This window comes from Lissotriton helveticus, chromosome 5_1 (assembly GCF_964261635.1).
Source record: "Lissotriton helveticus chromosome 5_1, aLisHel1.1, whole genome shotgun sequence".
NCBI lineage: Eukaryota > Metazoa > Chordata > Amphibia > Caudata > Salamandridae > Lissotriton > Lissotriton helveticus.
The window spans coordinates 585103659-585123902 of NC_136065.1; positions in this window are offsets into that span (position 1 = coordinate 585103659).

Below are 20244 nucleotides of genomic sequence, written 5' to 3' on the forward strand. Positions count from 1 at the left end.
GCTCCTAGCTCTGATATCCATAGGAAGTGCTCAGTGCTCTAGGTGTTGAAGTACAAAACATTTGGCATTGTCTGCATTATGTTCTGCTGTGAAAGCTAGGTGTTTCAAGTTGAATGAGCCATATCTGTTTAAAGACTGCACACGGTTTGCGCAGTGAGTTATGGCGGCACTGACGGGGAGACTCTGTGGAGTTAGCGGCAATTAGGCTAATGTCCCTTATGGGGTTCTACAAAATTCTTTTAAGATATTCAAGTAGATTGAGTAAGCAGATATTCTGACTCTTTTCTGCAAGACTTGAATGAGGTTTTGAACTTAGTAAGTGTTAGTGTAGTGGAGAGTGGAACATGGTTCTATTGGTGATAGTGGTATTTTGACATAGTGGCAAATGGATCGCAGCCTTGACACATTGTGTAATTATAACTGACAGTGATTCAGTTGCAAGCTTAATAACCTTCTCGTACACTGCACCGGACTGGTGAAAGTTTCCCCAGTGTGAGGTAGGAGGCTCATATGTGAATTGAATGCACAGGAGTTGTGTGAATTATAATAGGGGTGAATAATATGTTCTCAATTTTCTTACAGAATCATTTGAATAAAAAGACAGATATTTGTAACACAAGTAGTGTTTTGGAATCTTTGGTGATGCTCATGTGTCTTGGCACTATAGTTTTGACAATGGTTATGGTAATTTAATAATAGATACGCAACATAATGATGAGGAAATGGTATTTCTGTCAGCTTATATTGTGAGCACATTGTGGCTTTTTTAGGGGCAATTGGCATATGACACAAGGAACTACAGATGTACATTTGAGTAATTTATGAACAATAAACAATTTAGGAATTAAGGGCCTGATTATGAGTTTGGGGTCCATTGTACTGCCGAACTCGTGGTGGAGGTGGGGTGGTGGTCGGGGACCACCGCACCAGTGGCCTGACCGCCGAATTACAAATACGGCAGTCGGACCGTTTTTGGACTGTGGCAACTGCCAGGAAACAACCTGGTGGTGGCGCGGCGATCTGTGGCAGGAATATTCTTGGGAGTCCCTCTGCGGCATCTTATATTCTACATTTTCCCACCCCACCCTTTTAATGGCTGTGAGCATGCCATGAAAAGGCTGGCGGTGGGAAAACAAAGGCCCCTGTTACCTCTGTACACTGGGATGCATGCAGAGGAGCACATGGTGTGCCCCCCTGTGTGCATACACACCCGGTTCCTGCGTGGCCTGGACTAACTAGTACATACTGTGCAGGAACTTTCTTTGGTGCTCCCATGGTGGTGCCTCTTTCAAAGGCACTGCCGTGGGGACGCCAAAGACCACCCACCAGACCAGGAGAAAACTCTGAATCTGGCAGGTAGCCAGTGGTCGGCCTTAGCAATGCTGATGCTGGGCAGTGGCATGCCAGCCCAATCCCTCACTGCCAAAGTAGTAATCAGCCCCTAAGTGTTTACTGTTGTGATGATTATGTCTAATACACTAGTCTTGTATACACATTACTTCTCAGGGTGATTGTTTTCATGCTGAGAACATGTGTTTGACCTATGTAAATCATGCATATCATTTGTGTGGGCCCCCAGTGGTGCGACGGTCCCGCACCATAATTAGTATGCCACCACCACGGTGGCATCCCTATCCACAAAATTGTGGCAGGAGGTACACACAGCACCGCCCGCCAGAATGCTGTGGCTGCACTGTGTGCATTTTCAGGCACAACATGGCAGGCACCGCGTCGTTGTGCAAGCCAATGCTGGGGGGTACCATAGGTACCCCCCATGTGCACCCCCCACACCTCAATACCCTGGGGTCCAGCTACGGGCCCTGCATGCAGAAACCTCATGCCTTTCCATGGCGGCAACGCAGCCATGGAAAGGCACATCAGTGCATGTATAGTAATATGGACGGCGGTGTCTTGCAGACACCACCACCATATACAGGCCCTCTTCCGCCCGGTCGACTGGTCGACCAGCAGAAAACTGGTGGACGGTCTTCCTGTCCGCCAGGGTCCCCCCTGCCATACTAATGTGGTGGAGGAAAATGGAATGCGGGCGGAGGAGAATGCCAGGCGGCTCGCCACCCCCATGCAGGCGGAGGCGATCCGTCGGATATTCTAATAGACCCCAGAGTGTGCACTGTAAAGTGAGCGCTGGAATTGCTAAAAATCCCCTTGTATCAGAAGTCAACCTTTAAGGTTGTTGATGAAGAAGGGATTTACATTTTTATAGTTGAGGGAGTGCCAGTAAGCTTTGAGGAGATAAGGAAGTGCATAGCTGGGGAAGTTGTTCTTTAGCCGTTTCATCTGTGGGACCAAACCATGTACAGTTTGGGTGCGGTCCTAGTGCAGGATGGGGTCACACATGAAAGAGTTGTTGCATTTGCGTCACATATCATGGGAGGTGCAGAAAGTTGTTATTCTACCATTGAGAAAGAGAGGCATTGGCATGCTCATGGAGTGTGCAACTCTTAAGGGCCTCTGCTTGGGGTACATTTTTTGATCAGGGAACAGATCACAAACATTTGGTGGATTTCTTCTTGACAAAGACTGCATGCAGAGCAACACTCCATATTGCAAAATGGATATATAGTTTACAAGAGTACTTGTGTTATATCAGGAATGTACCTTGTTAAAGAATGTGCTACTTATTGATACTGATAGGAGGACGTGCCTAGGTTTTCCTCTGAATCTCACAGTGTGTATGTAAAGAACGTATTCGCAGCATGTTTATCTATGGGTTTGATTACAAATTTTGGCGCAGCATGTGGTACGTCACCGCCACGCTCCCCCAAAGTGATTAGGAATTTCCTCCTGTCTGGCGGGCTGGTTTTTGTGTTTCCATAGCAGTGCCTCTAAAATTGGACATCGCAATGGGAATGCCAAAAAAATGTCCTGCATGGCATGGACTGTATAGTCCATGCTGTGCAGGAATTGGTGTGCATGCACATATTGGGGCACATGCAGTGCCCCCATGTGTACATCCACATGGCTTGAGTTGCACCAGCTTTGATGGGAAGAGTTAATGGGAAATTGATAGTGATGAAGTTGCTATTAAGATTGGGTGCATTCAAGATCATTATGTGTAAATGCACAGTGACAAGTTTAAGAAAGTGGCTTGAGAAGTCAAGGAAGGGGATTTTCTAACAGTGTGTGTGGGAGTTGGTAGAAGGAAAGCCTTCCTCAAGTGGTCTGAACTCAAGGAAGTGATTGTGATGAGTGTTAGTTGCATCGTGTTGAGGGATGATAAATGTGGAAAATGAGGAGGATGAGAAGGTAATATTGTATTTACCTTCAAACAAGATTTGGTCCGAGGATTTGGACATGGACATCAGTGAGGATGTGTGAGTGAGTCAGCGCATTGATACAGAAAAAACTTTCACAGTTAGTGCCAGTGTACCTTGTTCCAGGGTTTGCCTTGTTTATATTTCCTTCTAGTTGTTTCCTTGTGCATTAAACGTTATTAAGGTTCCACCCTTCCTTGTTTTTTCTTGTTGTTTAGTTGTATTTTTCCTTATGTTGCTATATTTTCTCTGACATATGCTTTTTTGTTTTTGACTAGAATTGATCATCTTCTTCATTGTTCATAACTGTATTTGGGGAAAGCAGGATACGTAATGTTATGTTATATTCTCATGTTGCCTTGGCACGTTAAGGTTAGGTCATTTGGTTCTACAATGTAGATTGTAGGGTTATGTTAATTGGATTAATACAGATCATTGATACCCTGGCAGGATTTCCCACCTCTATGCTACCAAAACAAATTCAGCTACACATAGTGAAGATGAAGACTGTGCCTGCCAGAGGTTGGCTACTATTGTCTTCTCTTCAACAAACTCCTATGATTTACCAACAGTGTGTGCCTCTTTTTAAAATGTTCCCCTCTCATCATTCCTGCTCTACTCCCTTTTTTACCTATTCAAACAATCTGGCTGATGCGTCCAATACTAGATCAAAGTGATGATGATGATGATAGGAGCCTTGTATAGCGCAACTATGCCTGTAGGTGTCAAGGCGCTAAGGATGGAAAGGTCTGTGTGAAGGGGGGAGGAGGCGTGACGCCTAGCAATAATATTCACTGAAGAGCGAAGTCTTCAGGGCCTTCCGGAAAAGGAGATAGGATGATTGAGCCTTGAGCTCCACTGGAAGGGAGTTCCAAATCCTTGGAACGAGGGAGGAAAAGGCCCTCCTGCCCCACCTTGCTTTAGAACTTCTGGGAACGGCAAGGAGATTTTTATTCGCTGCGCGCAGGGCCCTGCCAGGAATATGACGGGACACAAGAGAACAAATATCTTCTGCCCCAAGTCCATGCAGGGCACGGTGAGTAAGGCACAAGGCCTTAAATTCAAGCTTGTGTCCGGTCCAGGGAAGGCATGGCTTGGCAGTTCGGGCTGGACTGTTCCCATGAGGCACAGGGTCAGACTGATTTGCATATAGCCATGTCTGAACTGGGGTGGCAGAGTGGGCTAAAGAACGGTGATGGATTAAACCCAGATCTTTTGACTGGGTGTGAGTGTTTGATTGGTTCAGATGCTCCGTCCATTACCACCCCCTTTTGTACCGCTTTTGGCCGCCATAAGTGTGGCAGGGTATGCTCAGACGTGAGTCCCTTGCTCACTTTGCCACTGGATTCAGGCAAGCCGGGCTGAAGACGGCTGTAATGCCAGAAACCGGTCCTCGGAAGCTTGTGTCCGGTCCAGGGAAGGCATGGCTTGGCAGTTCGGGCTAGACTGTTCCCATGAGGCACAGGGTCAGACTGATTTGCATATAGCCATGTCTGAACTGGGGTGGCAGAGTCGGCTAGAGAACGGTGATGGATTAAACCCAGATCTTTTGACTGGGTGTGAGTGTTTGATTGGTTCAGATGCTCCGTCCATTACCACCCCATTTTGTACCGCTTTTGGCCACCATAAGTGTGGCAGGGTATGCTCAGACGTGAGTCCCTTGCTCACTTTGCCACTGGATTCAGGCAAGCCGGGCTGAAGACGGCTGTAATGCCAGAAACCGGTCCTCGGAAGCTTTTGTCCGATCCAGGGAAGGCATGGCTTGGCAGTTCGGGCTGGACTGTTCCCATGAGGCACAGGGTCAGACTGATTTGCATATAGCCATGTCTGAACTGGGGTGGCAGAGTGGGCTAAAGAACGGTGATGGATTAAACCCAGATCTTTTGACTGTGTGTGAGTGTTTGATTGGTTCAGATGCTCCGTCCATTACCACCCCCTTTTGTACCGCTTTTGGCCGCCATAAGTGTGGCAGGGTATGCTCAGACATGAGTCCCTTGCTCACTTTGCCACTGGATTCAGGCAAGCCGGGCTGAAGACGGCTGTAATGCCAGAAACCGGTCCTCGGAAGCTTGTGTCCGGTCCATGGACGGCATGGCTTGGCAGTTCCGGCTGGACTGTTCCCATGAGGAACAGGGTCAGACTGATTTGCATATAGCCATGTCTGAACTGGGGTGGCAGAGTGGGCTAAAGAATGGTGATGGATTAAACCCAGATCTTTTGACTGGGTGTGAGTGTTTGATTGGTTCAGATGCTCCGTCCATTACCACCCCCTTTTGTACCGCTTTTGGCCGCCATAAGTGTGGCAGGGTATACTCAGACGTGAGTCTCTTGCTCACTTTGCCACTGGATTCAGGCAAGCTGGTCTGAAGACAGCTGTAATGCCAGAAACCGGTCCTCGGAAGCTTGTGTCCGGTCCAGGGAAGGCATGGCTTGGCAGTTCGGGCTGGCCTGTTCCCATGAGGCACAGGGTCAGACTGATTTGCTTATAGCCATGTCTGAACTGGGGTGGCAGAGTGGGCTAAAGAACGGTGATGGATTAAACCCAGAACTTTTGACTGGGTGTGAGTGTTTGATTGGTTCAGATGCTCCGTCCATTACCACCCCCTTTTGTACAGTTATGTTTTCTCTGACATATGCTTTTTTGTTTTTGACTAGAATTGATCATCTTCTTCATTGTTCATAACTGTATTTGGGGAAAGGAGGATATGTAATGTTATGTTATATTCTCATGTTGCCTTGGCACGTTAAGGTTAGGTCATTTGGTTCTACAATGTAGATTGTAGGGTTATGTTAATTGGATTAATACAGCTCATGGATACTCTGGCAGGATTTCCCACCGCTATGCTACCAAAACAAATCCAGCTACACATAGTGAAGATGAAGACTGTGCCCACCAGAGGTTGGCTACTATTGTCTTTTCTTCAACAAACTCCTATGATTTACCAACAGTGTGTGCCTCTTTTTAAAATGTTCCCCTCTCTTCATTCCTGCTCAACTCCCTTTTTTACCTATTCAAACAATCTGGCTGATGCAACCAATACTAGATCAAAGTGATGATGATGATGATAGGAGCCTTGTATAGGGCAACTATGCCCATAGGTGTCAAGGCGCTAAGGATGGAAAGGTCTGTGTGAAGGGGGGAGGAGTTGTGCCGACTAGCAATAATATTCACTGAAGAGCCAAGTCTTCAGGGCCTTCCGGAAAAGGAGGTAGGATGATTGAGCCTTGAGGTCCACTGGAAGGGAGTTCCAAATCCTTGGAACGAGGGAGGAAAAGGCCCTCCCGCCCCACCTTGCTTTAGACTTCTGGGAACGGCAAGGAGATTTTTATTCGCTGAGCGCAGGGCCCTGCCGGGGATATGACGGGACACAAGAGAACAAATATCTTCTGCCCCAAGTCCATGCAGGGCACGGTGAGTAAGGCACAAGGCCTTAAATTCAAGCTTGTGTCCGGTCCAGGGAAGGCATGGCTTGGCAGTTCAGGCTGAACTGTTCCCATGAGGCACAGGGTCAGACTGATTTGCATATAGCCATGTCTGAACTGGGGTGGCAGAGTGGGCTAAAGAACGGTGATGGATTAATCCCAGATCTTTTGACTGGGTGTGAGTGTTTGATTGGTTCAGATGCTCCGTCCATTACCACCCCTTTTGTACCGCTTTTGGCTGCCATAAGTGTGGCAGGGTATGCTCAGACGTGAGTCCCTTGCTCACTTTGCCACTGGATTCAGGCAAGCCAGGCTGAAGACGGCTGTAATGCCAGAAACCGGTCCTCGGAAGCTTTTGTCCGATCCAGGGAAGGCATGGCTTGGCAGTTCGGGCTGGACTGTTCCCATGAGGCACAGGGTCAGACTGATTTGCATATAGCCATGTCTGAACTGGGGTGGCAGAGTGGGCTAAAGAACGGTGATGGATTAAACCCAGATCTTTTGACTGGGTGTGAGTGTTTGATTGGTTCAGATGCTCCGTCCATTACCACCCCCTTTTGTACCGCTTTTGGCCGCCATAAGTGTGGCAGGGTATGCTCAGACGTGAGTCCCTTGCTCACTTTGCCACCGGAATCAGGCAAGCCGGGCTGAAGACGGCTGCAATGCCAGAAACCGGTCCTCGGAAGCTTGTGTCCGTTCCAGGGAAGGCATGGCTTGGCAGTTCGGGCTGGACTGTTCCCATGAGGCACTGGGTCAGACTGATTTGCATATAGCCATATCTGAACTGGGGTGGCAGAGTGGGCTAAAGAACGGTGATGGATTAAACCCAGATCTTTTGACTAGGTGTGAGTGTTTGATTGGTTCAGATGCTCAGTCCATTACCACCCCCTTGTGTACCGCTTTTGGTCGCCATAAGTGTGGCAGGGTATGCTCAGACATGAGTCCCTTGCTCACTTTGCCACTGGATTCAGGCAAGCCGGGCTGAAGACGGCTGTAATGCTAGAAACCGGTCCTCGAAAGCTTGTGTCCGGTCCAGGGAAGGCATGGCTTGGCAGTTCGGGCTGGACTGTTCCCATGAGGCACAGGTTCAGACTGATATGCATATAGCCATGTCTGAACTGGGGTGGCAGAGTGGGCTAAAGAACGGTGATGGATTAAACCCAGAGCTTTTGACTGGGTGTGAGTGTTTGATTGGTTCAGATGCTCCGTCCATTACCACCCCCTTTTGTACCGCTTTTGGCCGCCATAAGTGTGGCAGGGTATGCTCAGACGTGGGTCTCTTGCTCACTTTGCCACTGGATTCAGGCAAGCCGGGCTGAAGACGGCTGTAATGCCAGAAACCGGTCCTCGGAAACTTGTGTCCGGTCCAGGGAAGGCATGGCTTGGCAGTTCGGGCTGGACTGTTCCCATGAGGCACAGGGTCAGACTGATTTGCATATAGCCATGTCTGAACTGGGGTGGCAGAGTGGGCTAAAGAACGGTGATGGATTAAACCCAGATCTTTTGACTGGGTGTGAGTGTTTGATTGGTTCAGATGCTCCGTCCATTACCACCCCCTTTTGTACAGTTATATTTTCTCTGACATATGCTTTTTTGTTTTTGACTAGAATTGATCATCTTCTTCATTGTTCATACCTGTATTTTTATGGAAAGGAGGATATGTAATGTTATGTTATATTCTCATGTTGCCTTGGCACGTTAAGGTTAGGTCATTTGGTTCTACAATGTAGATTGTAGGGTTATGTTAATTGGATTAATACAGCTCATGGATACCCTGGCAGGATTTCCCACCGCTATGCTACCAAAACAAATCCAGCTACACATGGTGAAGATGAAGACTGTGCCCGCCAGAGGTTGGCTACTATTGTCTTTTCTTCAACAAACTCCTATGATTTACCAACAGTGTGTGCCTCTTTTTAAATTGTTCCCCTCTCTTCATTCCTGCTCTACTCCCTTTTTTACCTATTCAAACAATCTGGCTGATGCAACCAATACTAGATCAAAGTGATGATGATGATGATAGGAGCCTTGTATAGCGCAACTATGCCCATAGGCGTCAAGGCGCTAAGGATGGAAACGTCTGTGTGAAGGGGGGAGGAGATGTGCCGACTAGCAATAATATTCACTGAAGAGCCAAGTCTTCAGGGCCTTCCGGAAAAGGAGGTAGGATGATTGAGCCTTGAGCTCCACTGGAAGGGAGTTCCAAATCCTTGGAACGAGGGAGGAAAAGGCCCTCCCGCCCCACCTTGCTTTAGACTTCTGGGAACGGCAAGGAGATTTTTATTCGCTGAGCGCAGGGCCCTGCCGGGGATATGACGGGACACAAGAGAACAAATATCTTCAGCCCCAAGTCCATGCAGGGCACGGTGAGTAAGGCACAAGGCCTTAAATTCAAGCTTGTGTCCGGTCCAGGGAAGGCATGGCTTGGCAGTTCAGGCTGGACTGTTCCCATGAGGCACAGGTTCAGACTGATTTGCATATAGCCATGTCTGAACTGGGGTGGCAGAGTGGGCTAAAGAACGGTGATGGATTAAACCTAGATCTTTTGACTGGGTGTGAGTGTTTGATTGGTTTAGATGCTCCGTCCATTACCACCCCCTTTTGTACCGCTTTTGGCCGCCATAAGTGTGGCAGGGTATGCTCAGACATGAGTCCCTTGCTCACTTTGCCACTGGATTCAGGCAAGCCGGGCTGAAGACGGCTGTAATGCCAGAAACCGGTCCTCGGAAGCTTGTGTCCGGTCCAGGGAAGGCATGGCTTGGCAGTTCGGGCTGGACTGTTCCCATGAGGCACAGGGTCAGACTGATTTGCATATAGCCATGTCTGAAATGGGGTGGCAGAGTGGGCTAAAGAACGGTGATGGATTAAACCCAGATCTTTTGACTGGGTGTGAGTGTTTGATTGGTTCAGATGCTCCGTCCATTACCACTCCCTTTTGTACCGCTTTTGGCCGCCATAAGTGTGGCAGGGTATGCTCAGACATGAGTCCCTTGCTCACTTTGCCACTGGATTCAGGCAAGCCGGGCTGAAGACGGCTGTAATGCCAGAAACCGGTCCTCGGAAGCTTGTGTCCGGTCCAGGGAAGGCATGGCTTGGCAGTTCGGGCTGGACTGTTCACATGAGGCACAGGGTCAGACTGATATGCATATAGCCATGTCTGAACTGGGGTGGCAGAGTGGGCTAAAGAACGGTGATGGATTAAACCCAGAGCTTTTGACTGGGTGTGAGTGTTTGATTGGTTCAGATGCTCCGTCCATTACCACCCCCTTTTGTACCGCTTTTGGCCGCCATAAGTGTGGCAGGGTATGCTCAGACGTGGGTCTCTTGCTCACTTTGCCACTGGATTCAGGCAAGCCGGGCTGAAGACGGCTGTAATGCCAGAAACCGGTCCTCGGAAATTTGTGTCCGGTCCAGGGAAGGCATGGCTTGGCAGTTCGGGCTGGACTGTTCCCATGAGGCACAGGGTCAGACTGATTTGCATATAGCCATGTCTGAACTGGGGTGGCAGAGTGGGCTAAAGAACGGTGATGGATTAAACCCAGATCTTTTGGCTGGGTGTGAGTGTTTGATTGGTTCAGATGCTCCGTCCATTACCACCCCCTTTTGTACAGTTATATTTTCTCTGACATATGCTTTTTTGTTTTTGACTAGAATTGATCATCTTCTTCATTGTTCATACCTGTATTTTTATGGAAAGGAGGATATGTAATGTTATGTTATATTCTCATGTTGCCTTGGCACGTTAAGGTTAGGTCATTTGGTTCTACAATGTAGATTGTAGGGTTATGTTAATTGGATTAATACAGCTCATGGATACCCTGGCAGGATTTCCCACCGCTATGCTACCAAAACAAATCCAGCTACACATGGTGAAGATGAAGACTGTGCCCGCCAGAGGTTGGCTACTATTGTCTTTTCTTCAACAAACTCCTATGATTTACCAACAGTGTGTGCCTCTTTTTAAATTGTTCCCCTCTCTTCATTCCTGCTCTACTCCCTTTTTTACCTATTCAAACAATCTGGCTGATGCAACCAATACTAGATCAAAGTGATGATGATGATGATAGGAGCCTTGTATAGCGCAACTATGCCCATAGGCGTCAAGGCGCTAAGGATGGAAACGTCTGTGTGAAGGGGGGAGGAGATGTGCCGACTAGCAATAATATTCACTGAAGAGCCAAGTCTTCAGGGCCTTCCGGAAAAGGAGGTAGGATGATTGAGCCTTGAGCTCCACTGGAAGGGAGTTCCAAATCCTTGGAACGAGGGAGGAAAAGGCCCTCCCGCCCCACCTTGCTTTAGACTTCTGGGAACGGCAAGGAGATTTTTATTCGCTGAGCGCAGGGCCCTGCCGGGGATATGACGGGACACAAGAGAACAAATATCTTCAGCCCCAAGTCCATGCAGGGCACGGTGAGTAAGGCACAAGGCCTTAAATTCAAGCTTGTGTCCGGTCCAGGGAAGGCATGGCTTGGCAGTTCAGGCTGGACTGTTCCCATGAGGCACAGGGTCAGACTGATTTGCATATAGCCATGTCTGAACTGGGGTGGCAGAGTGGGCTAAAGAACGGTGATGGATTAAACCCAGATCTTTTGACTGGGTGTGAGTGTTTGATTGGTTCAGATGCTCCGTCCATTACCACCCCCTTTTGTACAGTTATATTTTCTCTGACATATGCTTTTTTGTTTTTGACTAGAATTGATCATCTTCTTCATTGTTCATACCTGTATTTTTATGGAAAGGAGGATATGTAATGTTATGTTATATTCTCATGTTGCCTTGGCACGTTAAGGTTAGGTCATTTGGTTCTACAATGTAGATTGTAGGGTTATGTTAATTGGATTAATACAGCTCATGGATACCCTGGCAGGATTTCCCACCGCTATGCTACCAAAACAAATCCAGCTACACATGGTGAAGATGAAGACTGTGCCCGCCAGAGGTTGGCTACTATTGTCTTTTCTTCAACAAACTCCTATGATTTACCAACAGTGTGTGCCTCTTTTTAAATTGTTCCCCTCTCTTCATTCCTGCTCTACTCCCTTTTTTACCTATTCAAACAATCTGGCTGATGCAACCAATACTAGATCAAAGTGATGATGATGATGATAGGAGCCTTGTACAGCGCAACTATGCCCATAGGCGTCAAGGCGCTAAGGATGGAAACGTCTGTGTGAAGGGGGGAGGAGATGTGCCGACTAGCAATAATATTCACTGAAGAGCCAAGTCTTCAGGGCCTTCCGGAAAAGGAGGTAGGATGATTGAGCCTTGAGCTCCACTGGAAGGGAGTTCCAAATCCTTGGAACGAGGGAGGAAAAGGCCCTCCCGCCCCACCTTGCTTTAGACTTCTGGGAACGGCAAGGAGATTTTTATTCGCTGAGCGCAGGGCCCTGCCGGGGATATGACGGGACACAAGAGAACAAATATCTTCAGCCCCAAGTCCATGCAGGGCACGGTGAGTAAGGCACAAGGCCTTAAATTCAAGCTTGTGTCCGGTCCAGGGAAGGCATGGCTTGGCAGTTCAGGCTGGACTGTTCCCATGAGGCACAGGGTCAGACTGATTTGCATATAGCCATGTCTGAACTGGGGTGGCAGAGTGGGCTAAAGAACGGTGATGGATTAAACCCAGATCTTTTGACTGGGTGTGAGTGTTTGATTGGTTCAGATGCTCCGTCCATTACCACCCCCTTTTGTACCACTTTTGGCCGCCATAAGTGTGGCAGGGTATGCTCAGACGTGAGTCCCTTGCTCACTTTGCCACTGGATTCAGGCAAGCCGGGCTGAAGACGGCTGTAATGCCAGAAACCGGTCCTCGGAAGCTTTTGTCCGATCCAGGGAAGGCATGGCTTGGCAGTTCGGGCTGGACTGTTCCCATGAGGCACAGGGTCAGACTGATTTGCATATAGCCATGTCTGAACTGGGGTGGCAGAGTGGGCTAAAGAACGGTGATGGATTAAACCCAGATCTTTTGACTGGGTGTGAGTGTTTGATTGGTTCAGATGCTCCGTCCATTACCACCCCCTTTTGTACCGCTTTTGGCCGCCATAAGTGTGGCAGGGTATGCTCAGACGTGAGTCCCTTGCTCACTTTGCCACTGGAATCAGGCAAGCCGGGCTGAAGACGGCTGCAATGCCAGAAACCGGTCCTCGGAAGCTTGTGTCCGTTCCAGGGAAGGCATGGCTTGGCAGTTCGGGCTGGACTGTTCCCATGAGGCACAGGGTCAGACTGATTTGCATATACCCATATGTGAACTGGGGTGGCAAAGTGGGCTAAAGAACGGTGATGGATTACACCCAGATCTTTTGACTGGGTGTGAGTGTTTGATTGGTTCAGATGCTCAGTCCATTACCACCCCCTTGTGTACCGCTTTTGGCCGCCATAAGTGTGGCAGGGTATGCTTAGACATGAGTCCCTTGCTCACTTTGCAACTGGATTCAGGCAAGCCGGGCTGAAGACGGCTGTAATGCCAGAAACCGGTCCTCGGAAGCTTGTGTCCGCTCCAGGGAAGGCATGGCTTGGCAGTTCGGGCTGGACTGTTCCCATGAGGCACAGGGTCAGACTGATTTGCATATAGCCATGTCTGAACTGGGGTGGCAGAGTGGGCTAAAGAACGGTGATGGATTAAACCCAGATTTTTTGACTGGGTGTGAGTGTTTGATTGGTACATTTTTTTTTATTTTTTTATTTTTATTTATTCTTTTTATTATTCATCGCATTAAGCACATTTTATCCTGTATACAATACACTTTAGCAACTGCAACATTTCCTTAATTTCTATTGCACAATTCAATCCTAGGTACATGTCCAATACAACATTCAATATGTTTTCATTCCAATACTTATAAAGAAGTAATCAGGGTTTTTTAACATTTCATTCAATCAATAATGGCAAGTTAGGCCAATAAAGAAAAAAAAAGGGAAAAGCAAAGGTTTTTTTTTTCCTATTCATCATTACTTTGCATCTCCTTCCATTTACTTAAGGGGTCCCAAATCCTTCTACCCAAGCATCTTCCTCTCCTCCCCTTCCGAGCATAGATGTTTTTCTCCATATTATATGCATATAACATATTTGCCAACCAGGTTTGAAATTTTGGGGGATTTTTATCAAGCCAAGCCCTGGCTATTGTCAGTCTGTAGACAGCCATTGCAACAAATAAAAATTCCACATGCTGTTCCTGCTCACCCTTAGCCACTCCTAACATAATCCAAGATGATGTAAGAGTAATTAGCATACCCAAGGATCTTGCTAAAAACCCCTCTATCCCTTTAATCAATGAATGTAAATGAGGGCAAGTTGCAAAGATATGTATGCTATCTGCCTCCAATGCATCACGTCGGGGGCAAGTAATTCCTGTACTGCCACCCCATTTTGCAATCCTCGCAGGAGTATAATAAAGAAAATATAGTGTCTTATAGTGCTGAGACTGCAGAGGGGCTGCACTCAAGATTGTACGTCCTAGATTCAGCGACTCAAGAAACAGGATACTTTCATCTCCCAGTTTGTCCGCCCATTTCGTGCTAAATTTCTCCAAATCGTCCAGTTTTCCCTTTATCAATATTGCATAAAAGGACCTGATTGTGCGATCCCCCATCAGCTTAATTTTCTCCATAATTTCAATGTTATCAAAGCCTGCGGGGCCTCCCACCTTGTTTTTAAGGAAGCTCCTGATCTGTAGATATTTTTAAAAAAAACTATTGTCCAGCCCATATGCATCTCGTAGGTCTGAAAATTGTACAAATCCATCATGAGAAAACAGGTCCCCTATTTGCGTAATCCCCCTTGCTGCCCACTCTGCCATTGTCTGATCAGCGAAAATTTCAGTGGGGAATGATCTGTTATTAATCAAAGACACATATCTATTGTACCTCCCCATCTTGGCTTTCTTTAGGAATGCGTTCCACCCACTTACAGCAGCCAAAACCGTCTTGAACCGAGTTCTCTTAAAATAACCGAAATCTGTACAATTTAAAAAACAATTATGAGCATTTGCCCCAAGCGCAACAGCATAAACCCCAATAGACATGTTATTCACTCTTTCATCATCATTGTTCCCTCCAATTAATCCCTGTATATATTGCAAAACGGTTGCCATATAATATAAACGAAAATCTGGTGCACCCCATCCCCCTTTATCCCTAGGAAGTGTCATATACCTATAGGCCCTCCGGGTCTTACCGTGCGCCCAGATAAACCTATTACAAATGGCTTCTAGGCAGTTGAACCAGCTGGCTTCAAACAGGAGAGGTATAGCCCTAAAGAAGTACAAAAATGTAGGTAGAACCATCATCTTAATAATATTAGTGCAGCCTACCAGCGATAGATGTAGGTTATTCATCCTCTCTAGGTCGGTTTTGACTTGGGCTATTAAAGGTGACATATTATTTTTTACTATCTTATCTGCATCTGATGTAATTTGGACCCCTAGGTAGGTTGCTACTCCCACAACTCTGTCATCGTTACATACTACTAAGCGATTTTTAACTATCTGGGTTTTAGTATTATTCAGACTGTACCCTGAGAATTGCCCAAATCGAATAGCTTCTCCTTCGATTACCCTAATAGCGTCTATAGGATTTGGAGTCAAGATGGCCACGTCGTCCGCATATGCCAACGTTTTGAACCGGCATCCATTTAATACTAGCGGTGGAATCTGATCGTTATTTTCCAACTTGCGTAGATATGGATCGAGGTACAATGCAAAGAGCAGGGGAGAAGATGGACACCCCTGCCTTGTTCCTCTATTAATGTTAACTGTAGTTGACTGCCCTCTGTTAACCCTTATCTTAGCCACCGGGTTTATATACAATGTCTGCAGGGCCTCAATAAATCCTGCCCCTATGCCGTTCCAGCTCAAAACTGCCCATAAGTACCTCCAGGAGACCCTATCAAATGCTTTTTCGGCATCTAGAAACAAAGCTGCCATAGGGTCTCCTAGAGTACTTGCTGCATCAAATGCCGTAATTACCTGCCTAGTATGTTGAGTCGTTCCTTTACCTGGAATGAACCCATGCTGGGAGGGGGTTACCAATGATTCCACTACTCTTGATAACCTTTTGGCCAGGATTTTGGAGAATACCTTGACATCCGCGTTCATCAGAGTAATGGGACGATAGGACCCCGGGAGATTTGGGGGTTTTCCTTTCTTGGGTATTACGATGATGTCTGCCCCGCCCCATGACTCTGGGACGAACTCGCCCTTTTGTGCTAATAACATGACATTAAACATTTCTTTTAATAGAATTGATTGAAAAGCTTTGTAAAATTCAACAGGAATCTGGTCCGGACCAGCTGCCTTCCCGGATGGTAAATCCCTCAGGGCCGCGACCAGTTCTTCTAGCTGGAAAACCTCTTCCAAACCATCCCTATCCTCCTCTGATAATTCTGGGGGCGCTATCTCTCTTAGATACCTACTCATCTCCTTCTCCCTCCCTATGCCATCCTCTGTATACAATTCTGTATAGAATTGTTTAAATACCTCTCTAATCTGTTCAGCTTCCGTTACCATAGTGCCCTGGGAATTTTTAATCTCCTTGATATCCGCCATCCCTTCCCTTTGCCTAGCACGTATAGCCAGTATATGGCAAACTCTCTCACTAAGTTCGTATGCTTTTTCTTTATTTACTAAATACCTCTCTACTGTCTTTTTAGCCAACCCGTCCATAGCTTCTGCTTTAAGAGCGATTATTTTCAATAATAGCTGGTCGATTGGAGAGCGTAGTTGTACAGCTAAAACGAGTTCTTCCTCTGTTTTCATGATTAATCTCTTAAACTATTCGGCTTTTACCTTTTCTATCCTTTGACCCTTGATTACATAGCTCAAGGTCTCCCCTCTTACTCCAGCTTTAAAAGCATCCCATACTACCCTGACGCTGCTGTACCTCTATTTATCTCCCAGTAATCTTTAATCCAGTTTGTCATAGTTTCCCTATAACTCTGATCCTGTAACAGTGTTCTTTCAAATGTCCATTGTCTTATCTCTTTCCCCCCCCCTTGCCCAATTCTTAATGATAGAACTAACGGGCTATGATCTGACATGATTCGAGGTTCCCTCTCTATTCTTACCCTATCCATCAACCCCCTTGAGATTAAAAAATATTCAAGCCTGACCAATACCTGGTGGGGGGCTGAGAAGAAAGTGCTCCCATCTAAATTTGGGTGACACTTTATCCAGGGATCTTCCAGAGAATTATGAGCTGCCATATCTGCCAGTGCTCTATATGTCCTCTTCTTCCTTCCCGAATATTTTCTACCAGGGTCTAAGAAACTACTATCAGTGTCATGCAGGTTCAAATCACCGCAACAAATAATCGGTTCTGACCACTGTGCCAATTCTGTATCTAGAAATTGAAATATATCCGGGTCATCTTCTGTGGAGCCGTAAACAGAGACAATAGTGATAGTTTCCTCCTTAAATCTTAGTTCTGCTATAACCCATCTCCCCCACTGATCCTCCTTTTTCCTCCTAACCACCGTATCCTGCCTCCTACCTAGGATCGCAACGCCTCTTGTCTTAGTGCCTTGATTAGTCTTTGCTAATACATTAAAGCCAAGCTGCTCCAACAGATATGCCTTAGTGCCTTCAATGTGCGTTTCCTGCAGACACACTAGATCAAGATGTAATGATTTTAGAAGGGCAGCCACATTAATTCTTTTATTCATCTCGTTTAGCCCGCAGATATTTATCGAGGCTATCCTACATGCCATCACAGTTCATTTTTTCCCCCTCCCTGATTGTACCTGGACCAATGAATTTCTATAAGGTTCAGTTCCTCCTCCCCTTTTCTTCTTCTTAACATAGTGCGTTGCATATCTTGCTTTCTAAACCCACGTGTGATGTGTCCACAACCACATCCTAAGTGCAAATCCTTTTTTCTCCCCCTCCCCCCCTCCCCCCCTCCCTTTTGGATCCCGCCCCCCCCAAGCTACAGGCAAATAGGTCAATCTTGACCTATGTGTAGCCTCTGTAGTCTGTAGTATCGCTACTCCCCCCTACCCTGCTCTCCTGTCAGTCAGTTACAGCTGTGTTTTCCCTTTATGACATTTCCTCTACGGAGTTTTTGGTGGGCTTTTTGGTGGGATTTTTTCTCTGCTCTCCTTTCCCTTATTTTGCTCTGATATCTCTGTCAAAAATTCCCCTGCTTTTATCTCAGAGAAGAACATCCTAGTGTGCCCCTTACTGATAACTTTCAATCTTGCCGGGAACAGTAAGTATGCTTCTGCACCTTGTTTCTGGAAGGGTACTATCAGCTGCCTTAGTTTCCACCTTCTTTCGACCGTAACATGGCAGATATCAGGCCTGGCAAAAAATGTATTTCCATCAGCTGTCTTTCTGGACTCTGGTCTAGCCTTATCCATGATCTCTTGCCTCGCTAAGAAGTTCCCTAGAAAGACCAGCATTGCCCTAGGAAGCTCGTTGTGCTGACCCCCACGGTTTTTCCTTACAAATAGAGGGTATCTGTGGGCTCTTTGCACTTCTAGTTCCCACTGCCATTTTGATTCTGGGAAGGCCTCTTTTAACAATTTAATCACATAACCTCTCGGATCCTGTCCCTCCCGCCCTTCTTCAAGTCCCAAGAGTCTTACATTGTTCCGCCTTTGGCGATTTTCAAAGTCTTCGACCTTCCACTGCAAGTCTTCCACTATCTTTCCTTGCTCAGCTTTGAAGGTCTGCCAGTCCGTTACTTCATCTTCCACTCTGCTGGTTCTTTCTTCGACTTGGGTTACTCTTTCCTCTACCTCTTCATACTTTCTATTTACCTTCCTCAGGGAGGCTTGTAGTTTTTTTGTGTCGCGTTTTGCTCTCCGGATTTCTGCCCTAGCTTCGGATTGCATCTGCTTCAGTGTACCAAACAGCATTTCCAAAGTTACGTTCTGAGATGTAGATTTTGATTGCCCGGCATTATCTCCCTCCCCCTGACCACTTTCTTGGTAAGTCTCTGAAGTAGCAGAATAGTCCCACAATAGCTTTTTGTTCATGCTACTTCTGGACACTCGCCCATCTCTTCTCCTTCCTGCTTTTCTTCTTTTTTGTGTTGCTATATCTCTGGAATCCTTGCTTGTATCTGAGCCGGTAGTGTGGTCAGTATAACTCCCCTCCTCCTCATTTTCAGGCTCGCTTATGTCCGTTGTGTCTGACCCCTCATTAACTAAAAAAAATTCAAGGGAACCTCCTCTATTGCTTCTATTGCCTCTACCCTCCTTGCCATCCTTATCACTGGCCTGTTCTTGCTCATGTTCTCGTCGCACTTCAATACTCTGTGTGCTCCCCCAACTCGACTCAGCAGGTTGCCAGGTTTTTTTATTAAACCCTGCTTCCACAGTTAGTAAAGCGTCCAGCATTTGCACATTATTATGTCTTTCAAGCTCCTCCAAAGCTTCCCGACCTGTAATAGCGTTCTCCTTTGCCCCCTCGCTCACCTTCGCTGCTCCGACGCTCTCCTCCGCACAGTGCGTGCTGCTTCCCGACGTGTCTGTTGGTTGCCCAGCAACTGGAGCTCCAACGCTTGCGTCCTCGCGGTCTGCTTCCTCCGTTTCCTCGGTGCCCACGTTCAGTGCGGCTGGGAGCCGCGGAGCACCTTCCCGATTCTGAGATGCTGGGGGTCCACTCAGCACGCCTGATTGCAGTACATCATCCGCTCGCTTCTGCAGAATTGGGGGCCCTTTAGGTGTAAAAGATTCAGGTAACGTAGATTGCCGCATCTGCTCCTTTGCAGTAGACGTTTGCGCTCGGTATAGTTTCCCTTCAGCCTCCTGTGACGGCTCTTTTACAACTTTGCTCGAACTGGCCGCTGCGAGTCTGGTTTCTGGCTTTGCCTCAGACTTTCTTTCTTGTCTGACGTTTTTCTTCTGCAGTGCTCCCTTTGAGGAGCGACTGAGATATCCATCTGCTTTTTAGCGGCCACCAGTACTTTTGGTATAGCTCCTGTACGATTTTCTTCCCGCGTTGCTAAGCCTTTGATCGGCCCAGTGGCTGTTGTTTTCTCTTTGTCTTTGTCTTGTTTATTTCGCTGCGACATGTTGACAGATGTGCTATTGATAGTAGCTATACTCCTCCAGCAGCTACACCAAACTTTTTTCGCTGCAGCAATTAATCTTTTCAAGTGTCCTGACTCAAGCGTTTCAGCAGAGATGCGATGTATGAGAGCAGCAGGGTCCCACATCCCCGTATTCAATACTCCAGAATCATACTAGGGTAGGAGAGAGGAGAAGAGCGACTTTCCTCTACAGAGCTACGGCGGCCATCTTAAGAGTGTTTTATTGGTTCAGATGCTCCGTCCATTACCACCCCCTTTTGTACAGTTATATTTTCTCTGACATATGCTTTTTTGTTTTTGACTAGAATTGATCATCTTCTTCATTGTTCATAACTGTATTTGGGGAAAGGAGGATATGTAATGTTATGTTATATTCTCATGTTGCCTTGGCACGTTAAGGTTAGGTCATTTGGTTCTACAATGTAGATTGTAGGGTTATGTTAATTGGATTAATACAGCTCATGGATACCCTGGCAGGATTTCCCACCGCTATGGTACCAAAACAAATCCAGCT